The sequence below is a fragment of the Carcharhinus amblyrhynchos genome, chromosome 5 (assembly GCF_965287045.1).
Source record: "Carcharhinus amblyrhynchos chromosome 5, sCarAmb.v2.hapA, whole genome shotgun sequence".
Lineage (NCBI taxonomy): Eukaryota > Metazoa > Chordata > Chondrichthyes > Carcharhiniformes > Carcharhinidae > Carcharhinus > Carcharhinus amblyrhynchos.
The window spans coordinates 61,037,299-61,053,488 of record NC_137328.1 but is presented as its reverse complement, the minus strand read 5'-3'; positions in this window follow the sequence as shown (position 1 = coordinate 61,053,488).

The following is a 16,190-nucleotide window of genomic DNA, read 5'->3' as shown; positions in this document are numbered from 1 at the left end:
CACAATGCCTGGAGTGGGCAGATTTGCATCGAATGAGATCTAATTTAACAATACTGTAAGTTATTCATGACCAATTCAATATTCCTTCAGATCCTATTTCATAAAGTTAATATCCAAGAAATAGGAGCAGTTGGCATAAAATGGGCACCGTGAAGAAGATGCACACCCCAAGATGCCTGCATATAAGGTGCAGTTGAAATTACGCATCAAGCATCATCCATGTAAAACTATTCAGGTGAAGGCATTAAACATATGGCTGGTCTTCAAGAAAATTGAAAATTGTCTAGCTCCAAAGTTCAGACTGTCCTATGAGTTTGTTCTGGGATGGGAGTGGGTGGGGGAGGGGTGGAGGAGGAGGTCCAAATGGTCTGCAGTGCTATATTAGAGCCAGGAGCAGGACAACTGCTCCTTTTAGCTCCACAAAAACGTAGCTAAAAAGTGTTAACCCATCATTAGGGTCCAGTCTTTAGGCTGCTGTAGACCCTGAATAAATGAGTGGAGCATGTGCCATAAATGCTGTGCCGCATACAGACCAAATTTAGCGTGGGGTGCTCAAACAGGCATTTGTAGATGATGAACATACTGGAAGGGCCTAATTCTTGTTTCAGGAAGGCACCCCGGGCAGTGGAAATCAGCAGCTAGAATTTTGGCGGCAGCACCATTCCAGCAGTGGTTGGTTCTGTGAGATAGCACCCAGAAGTAAGTGCCCCCCAATACAATTTTTTAACCGAGAAAACATAAGCACAATAGGATTCATTTCTCTCCTGGTATTCCTTCAAAATTATAAGCCACATGTTATCTGGAGACTGAAAAGGAAAGAGAAATGCAATCCCACAATGGTAGAAAAACAATTGAAAAGCAATTTCACTGCCTTCAAATATAATCAATAACAATGACTGCTCTTCATTAAAATCAAAGCATTAATCTCACCTCAGATACAGATCGACCACTTGAATTTTGGTCAAAGGTCTGATCTCTTAATTGGATTGTTGTCTTGCAATTGACAGAGAAGATGCAGTATGAGAAAAATTAAAATGATATCTTGAAATTGTAAATGAAAAAAGTAACATCTATTACAATGCACCATCTCAAATAGTTTTAAAACAAAAAATATACAGCACACTGCCCAGTTCTGAAAATGGCTTGAAGTGGAAGGGGGACTGAATTTTTAGATAGGCTGTTTAACAAATGTCAAGTAATTATAAAAGCATGCACACTTGGATATTTTGCAGAAAAAGCAGTTTAAAAGTATAAGATAATAACATTTAACAATGAAAACCTGAAAAAAAAGATTGCAGTTGAAATAAAACTTCCAATTCATTTTCTTCTTTTCAAGTCCATAATGTCTTCTTGAAGTACTCTCATAAAATGTGCTTTCATTTGAGACTTTATTAATATACGTTACATTATCTGCTATGACACATCTATTCATCATTTCTTGCAAGTTTGGTGGCCATATCAGTTATGCTGCTGCTATGTTAGAATTTCAAAACAAATAATGTCATTAGTTGACAGAATACCTTTGCTACCTGAAGCTGCACTATGCCTTCCTATGGGCCTAATGTGGGGATTGGAAAGATAAGCTATCACAAGGTTTTAAAGATTCAAATGAAGCTTTTCCAAACATCTTGTTGGTTCCGTATTTTGCATTACCTCATGAAGGTTACATTACTTCTTTAAGGTCTATCCAGTCATATCTAACTTAATGTTGATTTATAGTGAACATGCCATATTTTTATGTGCATTTTTTACACTATATCCAATGCATGCACAAGTGCAAGCCTCGCTAATGAAAGTATGCAAACAATGAAACACATTTTGATTAAAGTTCACAAAATAACATTAATCTTTTTATATCTGTCATGTTGCTGCTGTTGTCTTTGATTATTTCATTTCTTCCCAACTCTGTCTATCTTGATTTTGCCAAGCACCAAGTTGCAGGCTAGGAAGCGATGGGATGAGGATGTGGCAAGCAATAAAATACTAGGTACCTCATTGGGAGGGTTTGCTGGACACAATCCAACTGCTGGGTCATTCTTCCAGCAACTGGAATGGTGTTACTTAACTATCCGCCTCCAGTCAGCAAATGGCCAATTTAAATAATTAAAGCATTAAGTAATGGCCATATTCCCAGGCAGTGGAGCATCACCCCCACCCCAGCCATCTGGGGAGACAACCTGCTGCATGGAGGCAGTCTCCCAGCAGCATGCCAAACCCAGGGCCCAACATTGAAGCTGGAATGGTTTCCCTCAAATTGCCAGGGTTTGCTTGCCCCAGCCCAGGAACAAATATTTTACTTCTCCAACCCCCCCCCGTACAGCACAGCCTCTTCTCCTTGCAGCCTCAGCAGTTTTCACCTCTCTCAGGGCTGCTTCAAGGCAACTGAGGTCAACTCAATACACAGCGATTAGCACTACTGCCTCAAAGTGACAGGGATCTGGGGTTGATTTCAGCCTTGGGTGACTGTCTGTGTGGAGTTTGCACATTCTCCCTGTGTTTGTGAGGTTTCCTCCGGGTGCTCCTATTTCCTCCGATAGTCCAAAGATGTGCAGGTTAGGATTAGCCATGCTAACATGCCCTTTGTGTCCTAAAATGTGTAGATTAGGGGGATTAGCGGGGTAAATATGTGAAGTTATTAGGATAAGGCAGGGGATGGGCCTGGGTAAGACTTGGTAGGCCAAATGGCCTCCTTCTGCACTGTAGGGTTTCTACGAGTCGCTGCTGCTCTGATTTAGCTGGCAACACCATGGAAAGCCAGTCAGCTCCCTAAATTGGGAAGCAATGGTGTCACTGGACCAGTAATCCAGAGGCCCAGGTTAATGCTCTGAGGGCACAGGTTCAAAGGCCACTGTGATCACTGGTGGATTTTAAATTTAATTAATAAACCTTATATTTTTGCTTCTGTATAAAGTGGACTTTACTGAACCAAACGTTAGCGGCTAAAGGTCACATGACTCATAAGTTGGCTACAGTTTCTGGAACTGTCCAACAGGTTATCTGTCCATCCAGCATGGTCCTATACAAAGGGGAAGCCATCAAAAACTTTTATACCTGCAGAGGCACTAAAAACCACCGTATTTAATTTTGAAGGTGAACAATGGATTTTGACTAGATTTTTGTTAGCCTGCAACTGACTCACTAGTAGACGATATCAGATGACCTAAACCTCTGGCCTTTGGAAAGATTCAATATTATATTTCTGAACTTGCAACCCAGTCTGCAGTTTAAACTCCAGTCTACAAAATTTCAAGCAGGACTCCAGGCTGACCACCAGCTTGTATCAAGTCTAAGGCTGAAACTCTTATCACCTCACTAGCCACAGAATTGGTGTGGATGAGGGTCCAACAACAGAAATCTCCATTGACCTTGGGCAGGAATTTCTGATCTCGCCCTAGCAAGGCTGTAAAATTGAACCCTAAGAATCTTTGGAACCGGTTTCTCTGGAAGATTGCTGCCATCATCTGCCAAGCAGACCAAGTCTCTGGATAATAATCTCATTTCACTGTATCACCATCAACTTTAAGGAATTATACAAAATCTTGCTTCAGCTAGCTGAACTATAACTCCTCCATGAAGGAACCTCATTAGACTCTGACTTTCAGACACTGGCCATCATGTGAACTAATGTCCACATCTATGGTGCTTCTTCTTTAAGTTAGCCACAGGAATTTCAAAAACTTATCTTTCCTATCTTCTTATTGTGTGCTTGTCTGTATATATGAAGTTGCAACAATTACCTGGCTTGAAATGTGTGAACAAACAATACCTCTGATTTAACCCAAAAGAGAGTTTGCTGCCTCACAGAGAGTTTTAGGAAATATGACGCAGCCTTTTTGAAAAACTAAATACTTCTGCTTACTGACAGATTTGCCTCCCTCCTCTGTCCTCAACAATGATCATGAAACCATTATCAATTCTTATAAAAACTCATTTGGTTCACTGATATCCTTTAGGTAAGGAAAACTGCTATCCTTACCTGGTCTGGCCCACATATGACTCCAGACCCACGACAATGTGATTGACTCTTAACAGCCCTCTGAAATGGCTGAGCAAGTCACTTAGCTGTGAAGCCTAAGGGAATGAAACTGTATGGACCAGCTGATATTAACTCAGGCACCAGAAACTACAATGGGACACCCAGCCCTGTCAATCCTGCAAAATCCTCCAACCTGCTTGCCAAAATTAAAAGAGCTGTCCCATAGATAAGTCAAGCAACAGCCTGGCATAGTCTTAGTCACGAATTACCCTACAGACAATGCCCAAGACACCACCATCACCATCTTTGGATATGTCTTGTCCCAGCAGAGGGATAGAGTCAATAGAAATCGTGGACAGTGGTATACAGACAGGAGGGAGTTATCCTGTGAGACCTCAACATTGTTTCTGGACCCCATGAAGGCTCATGGCATCAGTTCAAGCATGAGAAAGGAAATCCCCTGCTGATGACTATCCACCACTACTCCTCCATTTGAGTACTACTCATGTTGATACCAAATGGAAGAAATATTAAGGGTGGCAGGGGACAGAATGTACTCTAGGTAGGAGATTTCATTATCCTTTACCAAGAGTGACTCAGTAGCACCGCTACTGACTCAGCTGATCATGTGCGAAAGGACTGAATCTGCAGCAGGTGGCTAGTAAACCAACAAGAGGGGAAAACCTATTTGCTCTCATTCTCACCAACCCACATGTCACAAATGCATCTGTCCATAACAGTATTGATAAGAATGACCATTGCACAATCCTTGCAGAGATGAAATCCCACCTTCATATTAAGGATACCTTCCACTCTGTTGCGTGGGATAGATTTCAAAGCTAACAGTTCAAAACTGGGTTAATGAGATGCCCTGGGTTATCAGCAGTAGCAGAATTATATACAAACACAACCTGTAAATTTATGACCCAGCATATCCCCCATTCTACCATTACCACCGAGCCAGGAGAGATCAGCTTTGGTTCAATGAAGAGTGCAGGTGGAAATGCCAGGAGCAGCACCAGGCATACCTAAAAATGTGTCAACCTGGTGAAGTTACTATACTGATTTCTTGAATGTCAGACACCAAAGACTGCAAAAGGCAGTGTGAAGCAATTCTGTAACCACTGGATCAGATCTAAACTTTGCAGTCTTGTATTATCAAGTCATGAATGGTGGTGGACAATTAAACATTTAATCGGGAGAGGAGCTCCAAAACTATCCCCATCCTCAATGAAGGAGGACTCGAGTTGATCTGTGCAAAAGACAAGGCTGAAACTTTTGCAGCCACCTTCAGGCAGAAGGACTGATCTGATTATTCATCTTGCCCACTTCCTGAAACCCACATCATCTCGGACTCATCAATGATAGAGTCTTTGAGGGTAACAGATTCACTATGCATGATATCTAGAAATAGCTGAAAGCATTGAATACTACAAAGGATATGGAATCTGACAATATCATAGCAATAGTCCTGAAGTCTTGTGCTCCAGAACTAGCTGTGCACATATATAACTGTTCCAGTACAACTACAACACTGGCATCTACCCTGCCATGTAGAAAATTGTCTTGGTATATCCTCTCCACAAAAAGCGGGACAAATCCAAACTGGCCTCTTATCATCCATTCAGTCTACTCTCAATCATCAGTAAAGTGATGAAAGGGATTATCAGCAGTGGTATCAAGTGACACTTCCTCCATGATAACCTGCACATTAGCATGCAGTTTGTGTTTTCAGGGCCACTCAGTTCTGAGCCTCATCACAGCCTTGGTCCAAGCATGGACAAAAGAGCTAATCTCAAATTGTGAGGTAAAAGTGACTGCCCTTGACATCAAGACTACATTTGACCAAGTGTGATATCAAGGAGCCCCCAGAAAACTGGCATCAATGGGAATAAGGAAGAAAATTCTACCTTGGAGTTATACCCAGCACAAAGGAAAATATTTGTGGTTGCTGGAGTCAGTCACCTCAGTCCCAGGACAAGGCTACAGGAGTTCCTCACGGTAGTGTCCTTGGCCCAAACATCTTCAGCTGCTTCCTCAATGATCCAAAGAACAAAGAACAGTACAGCACAGGTCCTTCAGCCCTCCAAGCCTGTGCCAACCATGTTACCTTATCTAGACCAACCACCTGTATCCCTCTATTTCCCATTTGTTCATATTCTGTTCACTTTACCTTGATCATAAGATGAGAAGTGAGGATGTTCGCTGATGATTGAACAACGTTCAGCACCATTCGCTACTCCTCGAATACTGAAGCAGTCCATGCTCATTGGCAGCAAGACCTGGACAACATTCAGGCTTGAGCTGTTAAATGGTAAGTAATATTTGCACTACACAAGTGGCAGGCGCTGACCATATGCAAAAAGAGAGATTCTATCCATTTCACCTTGACATTAAATTGCTTCTCACTTAATCTCCCACTATTATTATCCTGAGGTGTTACTATTGATCAGAAACTGAACTGGACCAGACATAGCGCAGTGATAAGCACTGCTGTCTCACAGTGCAAGGGACCCAGGTTCAATTCTAGCCTTCGGTATGTCTTTGTGTGGAGTTTGCATGTGCTCCCCGTGTCTGCATGGGTTTCCTTCGGGTGCTCCAGTTTCCTCTCACACTCCAATGATATGTAGGTTAGGTGGATTGGCTATGCTAAATTGCCCTTAGTGTCCCAGAATGAATAGGTTAGGGGGATTAATGGGATAAATACATGAGGTTAGGTAGATAGGGCCTGGGTAGGATGCTCTATTGGAGAGTTGGTGCAGACCCAATGGGCTGAATGGTCTCCTTCTACACTGTAAGAATTCTATGATTCTTTCTATGATTCTAAATAGATCTCGTGGCTAGACGAGAAAGTTATAGGCTGGGAATTCTGCAATGAGTAGCTCAACTTCTTATTCCCCAAAACCAATCCAGCATCTAAAAGGCACAAGTTAGGAGTGTAATGGAATAGTCTCCACTTGCCTGGATGAGTTGAGCTCCAACAACACTCAAAAACATTGATGCCATCCAGAACAAAAAACCGTGCTTGACTGGCACCTCATTCTCCACCTTAAATATTCATTCATAAGAACATAAGAACATAAGAAATAGGAGCAGGAGTAGGCCATCTAGCCCTTCGAGCCTGCCCCGCCATTCAATAAGATCATGGCTGATCTGTTGTGGCTCAGTTCCACTTTCCCGCCCTCTCCCCATAACCCTTAATCCCCTCTCTTATCAAGAACCCATCAACCCGCTTCTTAAAAATATTTAGCGAGGCAGCCTCCACCACTTCAACGGGCAGAGAATTCCAGAGATTCACCACCCTTTGAGTGAAGAAGTTCCTCCTCAACTCCGTTCTAAACCGCCCCCCCTTTATCTTGAGGCTGTGCCCCCTAGTCCTACTGTCTTTTTTGAGCGGGAAGAGTCTCTCCACCTCTACCCTATCCATCCCATTCATCATCTTATACGTCTCAATGAGATCTCCCCTCATTCTTCTAAACTCTAACGAGTACAAGCCTAGTTTATTCAGCCTCTCCTCATAGCTCAATCCCCTCAACTCCGGTATCAGCCTAGTAAACCTCCTCTGCACTCCCTCCAGGGCCAAAATATCCTTGCGCAGCACAGTGTACCATCTACAAGGTATACTGTAACAACTCATCAAGGCTTCCTCAATAGTACCTTCTAAACTATAAACTCTACCTGCCAGAAGATCAAGAGGAGCTGATGCTTAGGAACACCACCACCTGCAATTTCCCCGTCACAAACTCACAGAATAGTTTCAGCGAAGAAGGAGGCTATTTGCCCCATTGTGCCTGCATTGGCTCTCTGAATGAGCACCCAAACTGACTGTCAAATTCTCTGATCTTGCTTGCAGTGGCGATGGGTGTGAACGGCCAGAAGATTTGTTCCATTTTTGTTGAAAATTCTTTTTACACATTTTGAACTGAAAACTCAATTCGACCCATTAAAAGATATGGGAATCATGATGCATATTTATGCCACACCCAGTTCAGATAAGACAGGCATAATGCATATTTCATGCTGCTTGGACATCTTGTTGTGGCATGCAGACTATTACAAAATTCAGTACCTAGATGTGGGTGTGGTTAATGCAAATGTTAGCTAGCTTTTACTTCTTAAAGATAACCTGTCCATCTTAAAGGGAACATTTTCAGGAGACAATAGCAAGTGGAACTGTTTGTGAAAGTCTTTGAGGGAAGGGAAAAAAACCTAACAAGTGAGCAACAGGCTAAAGAGAGTGCTCCCACACTCTCTGATGCAATACTGAAGGCCTTCATCCAGGAGACCAAAAGAGCTAAAGGCCCAAACCTAGTATTGCTGAGAACATCTAGAATGACTATGCATTCCTGTCATTGGCATCCTTTCAAATCCTACTTCATCTTCATCCTGCTATGTGGCTTGTAGTGCACACTGCTGATGGTGTGATTCTGGACCTCTTGCTTTCCACCCTACCCAACTTCTCTCTTGCAGCTTTCACCTTGTATTGTTACTTTCAGATGCCTAAGAACAATCACCAGGTCAGCCATTGCAACTTCACCTTGAAGCATCCAACAATAGGAGATGCCTGATGGAGAAGGACTGCCACTTGGCTTAACAGTGGCAGCCAGCCTTACAATCTCATGGTATTCATGGTCAATGTTGAAGATTCCCAGGGTCACTTCCAGCTCACTGTGTGCCATTGTGCCACCAGCTCTGATGAGTCTGTCCTTTCAGTAGGCCAGAGCATACCCAAAGATGGTGAGGAAAAAATCTTGGTTATTTACAGTCATGATACAGTGAGTGGTGTGATATCATGTGACCCACATTCTGGGTTTAGTCTGACAAGGTGGACCCACTTTCGGGATTTGTTTTGAATGTCAAAACATATGGTAGGAAAAGCCAGCAATGCAACTAGCGTGCAACACACCACTTGCATTGCCTGAGTTGACACACAGTTGAAAAAAAATAAAATTATGCCCATTGTTTTTAATCGAATAATGATATTTATGAATGAAATCGTATTCCAATTATACTGCCTTCGACTAATTATTGCTTTGTGCAGCGAAGTCTTTTAACAGTTTATTAGCGAGGTATATTTCATGAAATGCTAATAGGACAACATAAAAAATGTGCGTTGTGGTACCATTTACTATCTCAGAATTCAGCCAACTAAGTGCTTTTGAAGTATAGCAGCTGTTACAATGCAGAAAATCCAGCAACTAAATTGCATAGAACAAACGTTCTTGAACAGAATATGATAATGACCAACTATTCTGCGTTTTTAATGATCTTCTTTGAAGGATAAATATTGACCAGGATAACAGGAGAGTTTTCTGCTCTCTAATCATAAATCATTGTTAGTGTATGCATTTATATATTGCAAATATTACATCTTGACATTCTGAGGATCACCACTTCAATTTCAGGACTGTTGCATGTTGGATATGATACTCTTCAAGTTGTTCTGAATTTGAATTTGACAGTGGTCAGCAATGTTAGATTTTATGTGCCCATTCTGAATTGTCTGAAACATCTGAATCCACTACCATTGTGACCATTAGCTCTATGTCTCTGTTTTTGTGAAATAATAGCTTCTAGCTAACTTCTGAGAACAGTATTTGATAGAATATTTATTTTCCCAGCAGAAAAGAGTATTTACTATAATGAGGATTCATTAACAATCATTTAATTGCATTTATTAAGTGATGGGTGTAGATTGAATGCACAGATCATTATGCAAACTAGTGATGCTTTGACATGGCAGATAAAGTAGTGTAGCAGAGATACTGGCAGCAAATGATGTTACAACTTTTTACTACTTTTTTACCATTCTCCATAGTTGAAAATTCTAAGCTTTATTGTGGTTGTAACTATTTGGTAGATATGGGGAAACCAGTGAGTATAGTTTACTTGGATTTTCAAGAAGTCTTCCATAAGCTGTTGCACGAGAAATTATTGCACAAAATCAGAGCTCATGGAATTGGAGCTTTAATATTAGCATGTATTTATTTAGTTGACAGAAATAGAGTTTAGCAATGAATAAGTCAAAGAATAGATAAAAAACAGAGTTTGTAAGTTGAAATCAAAAGAAAGCATAAATATTTCTTATTCACAGCACCTGAAATGTAAACGCAATAACACTCAGTTCTCAAATACATAGATACACATGTGCGTGCCCACACAAGAAATGATAACTTATAAAATGCAACATGAATTTAAATTAATTGAAGGATTTTAAAAAAAGGTTACTTCTTTAAGCAATCCTTAAGATGATGGTTGAAACCTTGCAGGCTTGAGTGTTGTCCCTGTATACTCTATCAACATCTTTCATAATTTTAAAGACCTCTACTGTATTATTAGAGACCCAACCTGTCAATCCTTACCCAATATCTACACTCATGTATTTCCGTTGTTACCCTTGTAAATCTTTTCTGCACTGTTTCCAGTTCCTCTTCACTTTTCTATAATATTATGACAATAACTGTAAGTAAGTTCGCTGATGACACGAAGGTCGGTGGTGTTGTGGATGGTCTGGAAGGATGTCAAAAGTTGCAGCAGGACATAAATAGGATGCAGGACTGGGCAGAGAAATGGCAGATGGACTTCAACGCGGATAAATGTGTAGTCGTCCATTTTGGCAGAACCAACGGGAGGAACGAGTACACTATCAAGGGCAGGAGTCTTAGCAGTGTTGAAGAGCAGAAGGATCTTGGGGTCCGGGTCCACAGGACTCTTAAATCGGCCTCGCAGGTGGAGGATGTGGTCAAGAAGGCGTATGGTGTACTGGCCTTCATTAATCGAGGGATTGAGTTTAGGAATCGGGAGGTAATGCTGCAACTTTATAAGACCCTTGTCAGGCCTCATTTGGAGTACTGTGCGCAGTTCTGGTCGCCTCACTATAGGAAAGACATAGAAGCTATTGAAAGGGTACAGAGGAGATTTACAAGGATGTTGCCTGGACTGGGAGGCATGCCTTATGAAGTTAGGTTGAGGGAGCTGGGACTCTTTTCCCTGGAGAGACGAAGGTTGAGAGGCGACCTCATAGAAGTTTATAAAATGTTGAGAGGAATAGGCAGGGTGGATTCTCAGAGGCTATTTCCCCGGGTTGAAATGGTCGCTACGAGAGGACACAGATTTAAGGTGCGGGGAGGAAAGTACAGAAGTGATGTTAGGGGTAAGTTTTTCACTCAGAGGATGGTGAGTGAATGGAATCGGCTGCCGTCAGTGGTGGTGGAGGCGAACTCGCTGGGGTCTTTTAAAAGACTTCTGGATGAGTATATGGGGTTTAATGGGTTTGGGGGTTATAGATAGGTCTATAGATTGGTAGGTGTTGATGTGATTGGCGCAACTTGTGGGCCGAAGGGCCTGTTTGTGCTGTAGTGTTCTATGTTCTATAACTGCATGGAATACTCTATAAGGATGATCTAACCAAAGTTCAGGAGAGGTTTAGCATAATTTCCCATGTTCAATTCTATCTCTTTAGAAATAGATTCTAGTGCTTGGTTTGTTTTTTTTCTGGCTAACCTGCAACACAACTTTTAGTGATTGGTATATTGTATTCCAAGATACATTTGTCTTTCTATCCCAGTTAAACTTGCACCTTCTAAGTAATAACTGATCCTCCTATTCTTCCTGTCAAAATGCACCTCACAATTATCTGTGTAAGGGCTGTATCACATAAAAGAGAAAATATTTCTTACTACAATTATACAGAGCCTTAGTAGGATCACAAGTGGAATATTATGTTTACATTAGGTTTGTTCTCCTCACCTAAGAAAGGATTTACTTGTCTTAGTAAAAGTGCGATAAAGGTTCACTTGAATCATTACCGGGATAAGGCTTATCCTATGAGGTAAGATAGAGTAGCTTAGGCCTTTATTCTCTAAAACTCAAAGGAAAAATATATAATTTCATTGAAACATGTAGGGCTGGATTCTCCAGCCTTGAGAGACAGCTCACAGGAATCCTGATACCCCACTGAATGGGTCAACAGCCAAAAATCAGGATTGCTGACAGGCTTCAAAACAATTGGATTCATCTGACCTGCTAACCTTGATCAGGTTCCCGCCCACAGAAACTATGTAAAGAAGTGACCTGCTTTATTTTTTCCATCCACAAAGCATTTTATTGAAATACTTTGTTATTGCTTTAATTAGCTGCTGTGTAACTTATCTAGCATTTTACTAATGTTATGAATGAAGAGATATGTGGGACGACCTTCCCCTTTTTCTCATCCCTCAGCTGACTGAGGAGTGTTTTTTCACCTTTTTGGGCTGCAACCTTAACGATCAGACAAGAAACATGCTTACATCAAAAGAAAGGCTAAATGTTTCTTGTTCACATCACCTGAAATGTAAACACAACACTCACTCCTCGAATACACAGATACATACACATGCCGAGGGTGGCACGGTAGCACAATGGTTAGCACTGCTGCCTCACAGCTCCAGGGTCTTGGGTTTGATTCCTGGCTCGGGTCACTGTCTGTGTGGAGTTTGCACATTCTCCTTGTGTCTGCATGGGTTTCCTCTGGGTACTCCGGTTTCCTTCCATAGTCCAATGATGTGCGGGTTAGGTTGATTGGCTATGCTAAGAAATTGCCCCTTAGAGTCCAGGGATGCATAGGTTAGAAGAATTAGTGGGTATATTATGTAGGGATATGGGGGTAGGGACTGGGTGGGATTGTGTTCGGTGCAGACTCGATGGGCCGAAGGACCTCTTGCTGCATTGTAGGATTCTATGAAAAATGATTTCTAAAGCTGTAATATATGCATAAATTACATGAAGGGCTAAAAAAAGAAATAGGTCACTTTTTACACAAACTTTGAGATTGTGCTTTAAATATTGCAGGCCTGAAGGATTCACTCTTGGTTCACAGAGATTAAAAAAAGTTGAAGATTTCTGGCTTTTCAGCAGGTAAAATCAAGAAGCCCCAATTCTCTGACTAATTGACTTTTGAGGCAGGGTCATCCCTTCAGCTGGGTATGAGATGGCTTTCTTTACTAAACTTTATATCCCAGACTGAGCTACTGGGCTGTCCCGGTAGATTGAAAGGTATTTACCATCACCAGCCAGTTTCAGTTCACGTGATGTCATTATCAACATATTTCATTGTCCACATAATGGGTTGATGGCACACAATGGGGAATGAATAATATCCCATCCCATGCAGCATGGTGGCACAATGGTTAGCACTGCTGCCTCACTTCGCCAGGTTGGAATCCCAGCTTAAGTGCCTGTCTGTGCGGAGTTTGCAAGTTCTCCCCATGTCTGCGTGGGTTTTCTTTGGGTGCTCTGGCTTCCTCCCACAGTCCGAAAGACAGCTGGTTTTGTGCACTGGCCATGCTAAATTCTCCCGCAGCATACCTGAACAGGCACAGGAGTGTGGCGACTTGGAGATTTTCACAGTAACTTCATTGCAGTGTTAATGTAAGCCTACTTGTGACACTAATAAACTAACATCAACATTCCAGCTGTGATTAGTCTCCAGAAATGTCTTTAACTGAAATTCCATTTTCATGGGGCCAATGAATCTGGTTTTAAGTTTATTCCACTGAAATGGTGAGGGTAGCCAATCAGCATCCGGGAAGGCAATTTGCATTTTAAGTTACTTTCCAGATATATATTCACAGATATGTCTGTCTCTGTGCAAACAAAAATCACAAAAATGTCATCTCACCCTCTAGTGTCCATATGCTAAGTTGATCTCAAAAAATGAAGTGTCTATCTCTGAGTAAGCTTTATAGGCATATGATGTGATCATAACACAAAATAAATTCAACTTTGCTTAAACCAATCCTAGTCCAAAATTGCTCATATATAAAGATGTTCTAAGTGCTGGGACATTTGATCTGAATATCTGTAAAATATTATGGATGTCTGATTTCCCCTGCAAATTAAAATTAGATAAGGTTTGCTCTAAGAGAATCTGTGTGTAACCTCCACAGTTGCAGGAAAGGACATAGTAAGCAGAACTCAAGGCTTTGGAGGAGCTTGTAAAAGGATGCCGCTTTGGTCCTAACTAGCTCCTGCGGGAAACTGAGAAGTTGAAGCTATGAAATGAGCCCTTGCATATAGCAAGATACATTAGAGAAGTTAGTTCCCATTGCTGAAAGGCAAATGATAATCAGATCTAAAAATTGACAGGAATAAAGAAATTGAGCTCAAAGCTTACCATCACAGGACACAGCATGGACCAGTTAGCTCGGTTGCAGATGGATAGCATTAGGGTTAGGAATAGCACCAAAGGGGTGCGTGATTCCTTTCCTGGCTGAGATAATCTTTGGGGTCTGCCTCCTTATCCTACCCTGAGAGTGGAAAGCAATAGCAAATGACCACTGACAAAATAACAGCTCATAATGAAGCACTAGCAGAAATGAGCCAAGGACTTTCCTTTAGGCAGAGCACACATGAATGAATGAATCTTCACCTAACCTGCCTGACAGAAATCAGTCATGATCAGATCATCTAGTCAGTTTAAATTTCAGCCTCATAAATTTAGCAGAAGATTGATATTTTGAGGAAAGTGGGGTTGAAAGGTAATTTCATTTTCTGCAGTTTCTAATGTTTTGCCAATGTTATAGGAAGAAATCATGAAAGTCCTACATAAATTTTTCCCTGCAGTATATAAAACAGTTGAGTTAGTTGTCATAAAGGAAATATTTCTCTTGCTTGTCAATTTTCTTTCTCTCACCTCATGAAGAAAGAAGTGCACTAACATTCTCAGCTAAGGATATACAAAAAGAAATAGAAGGAACCAAAAGGAACAAATCTTTTTGACTTTCAATTTGCCAGCACAAGTTTTGACAGAGCAGAACATCTGACACAGACTCAGACCCCTTCCTATATCTCCATAATGAAATCATTTACCTGGTAGGGATAGATCACCAGTGTCTACAAAGCCTCATTTGTAGAACTTAACCTAAAGAAGGCTAGGAAAATTGTAGCAAAGTTCATGCAGTAATATTGCACTACCACTAGATATCTCTAGTACACTTCCTTAAAACGTTCCAAAATTGTAACGTATTTGGCATCATCTAGTGGCAGAAAATGGCACTGTGTTTTAACTTTTAAAAATAAATAACTCCTTCAAACATATTTCTGTCAAACTGGCAGCTTTTGAAAGCTACTTTAATTACAAGCTACTTAAAGATTTTGAACAGAAAATGAATGAAACATTTTGATTTAACTAACTTTCACCAAGCTAGTGGTTTGGTCAAATTGCTAATTTCAAATATGAATCTTCAATATACCCACATTCTGATTTGTTTGCCTTGTAAGATTGATTTACTTGAACATCTGTAATTGGTCATCCGCACATTCCCAAAGTCTACTTTTGCAATAATGATGCAATCATTTATCACATAAAAAAGGTCCAGACATGTTTCAAATGAACATTGCCTTTTATAGCTGCAAGCTGTGCCTTATCTTGTGATCAGGATAACATCAGAGGTCTGACTCCTGAACAGGCTGGTAATTAAAACATCACTGCAGGTGTACATAAATGGAAAACACTGTGATATTACTAGTCTAAGAAAGTACTGACCATACCTTTTGGGATTACACCTTGTGCGTGCAACGTCTTTGAAAGAAAAATACTGAAACACTAGGAAATGTGACATTTGTTACATTTTAGAAGCATTTTGTTTCACAATTTTAACAACGTCTTTTTGAAGTTTCCCATATTCACTCACGTTAAGCATTTTGGCAACCAATGCATGCACTTTATTTTTTAAAGTATTACCAATAATTCTTTTAGGTCACTGCAGAATATGTGAAGATAATAAATCTACTTCACAACATGTTCCTAGCATACCCAGAGGGAGCTCTTTTGGGACCATTTGTCTCTTGTTCATTATCTTGTCTGGATTATGCAGTGGTCTAGTTCATGCTCAATGGGTTTCAAACAGCTTTTGGGATCAGAAGTCATCCACTTTTCACCTGGCACCTTTTTGTCTTCAAATTATATCAAATTTTTTCCATCACATTATCTACTTCACAAGAACCTATTGAAGTGTTGGAGTTGATCTAATATGCTATTCCTATTATTGCCATTTCTCACATATATACAGAAAAGGTTAAAACAGATGTGAAACAATTACTTTCACAGTAGATAGAATAAATATTACAGTGGAGTCATTTACTTGCACTTCAATTATCCAGCTTCCTGATTATTGAGAAATTCCAAATGACAAATGCTTATACAAGATATCACCTCATTGCACAACTGACAAAT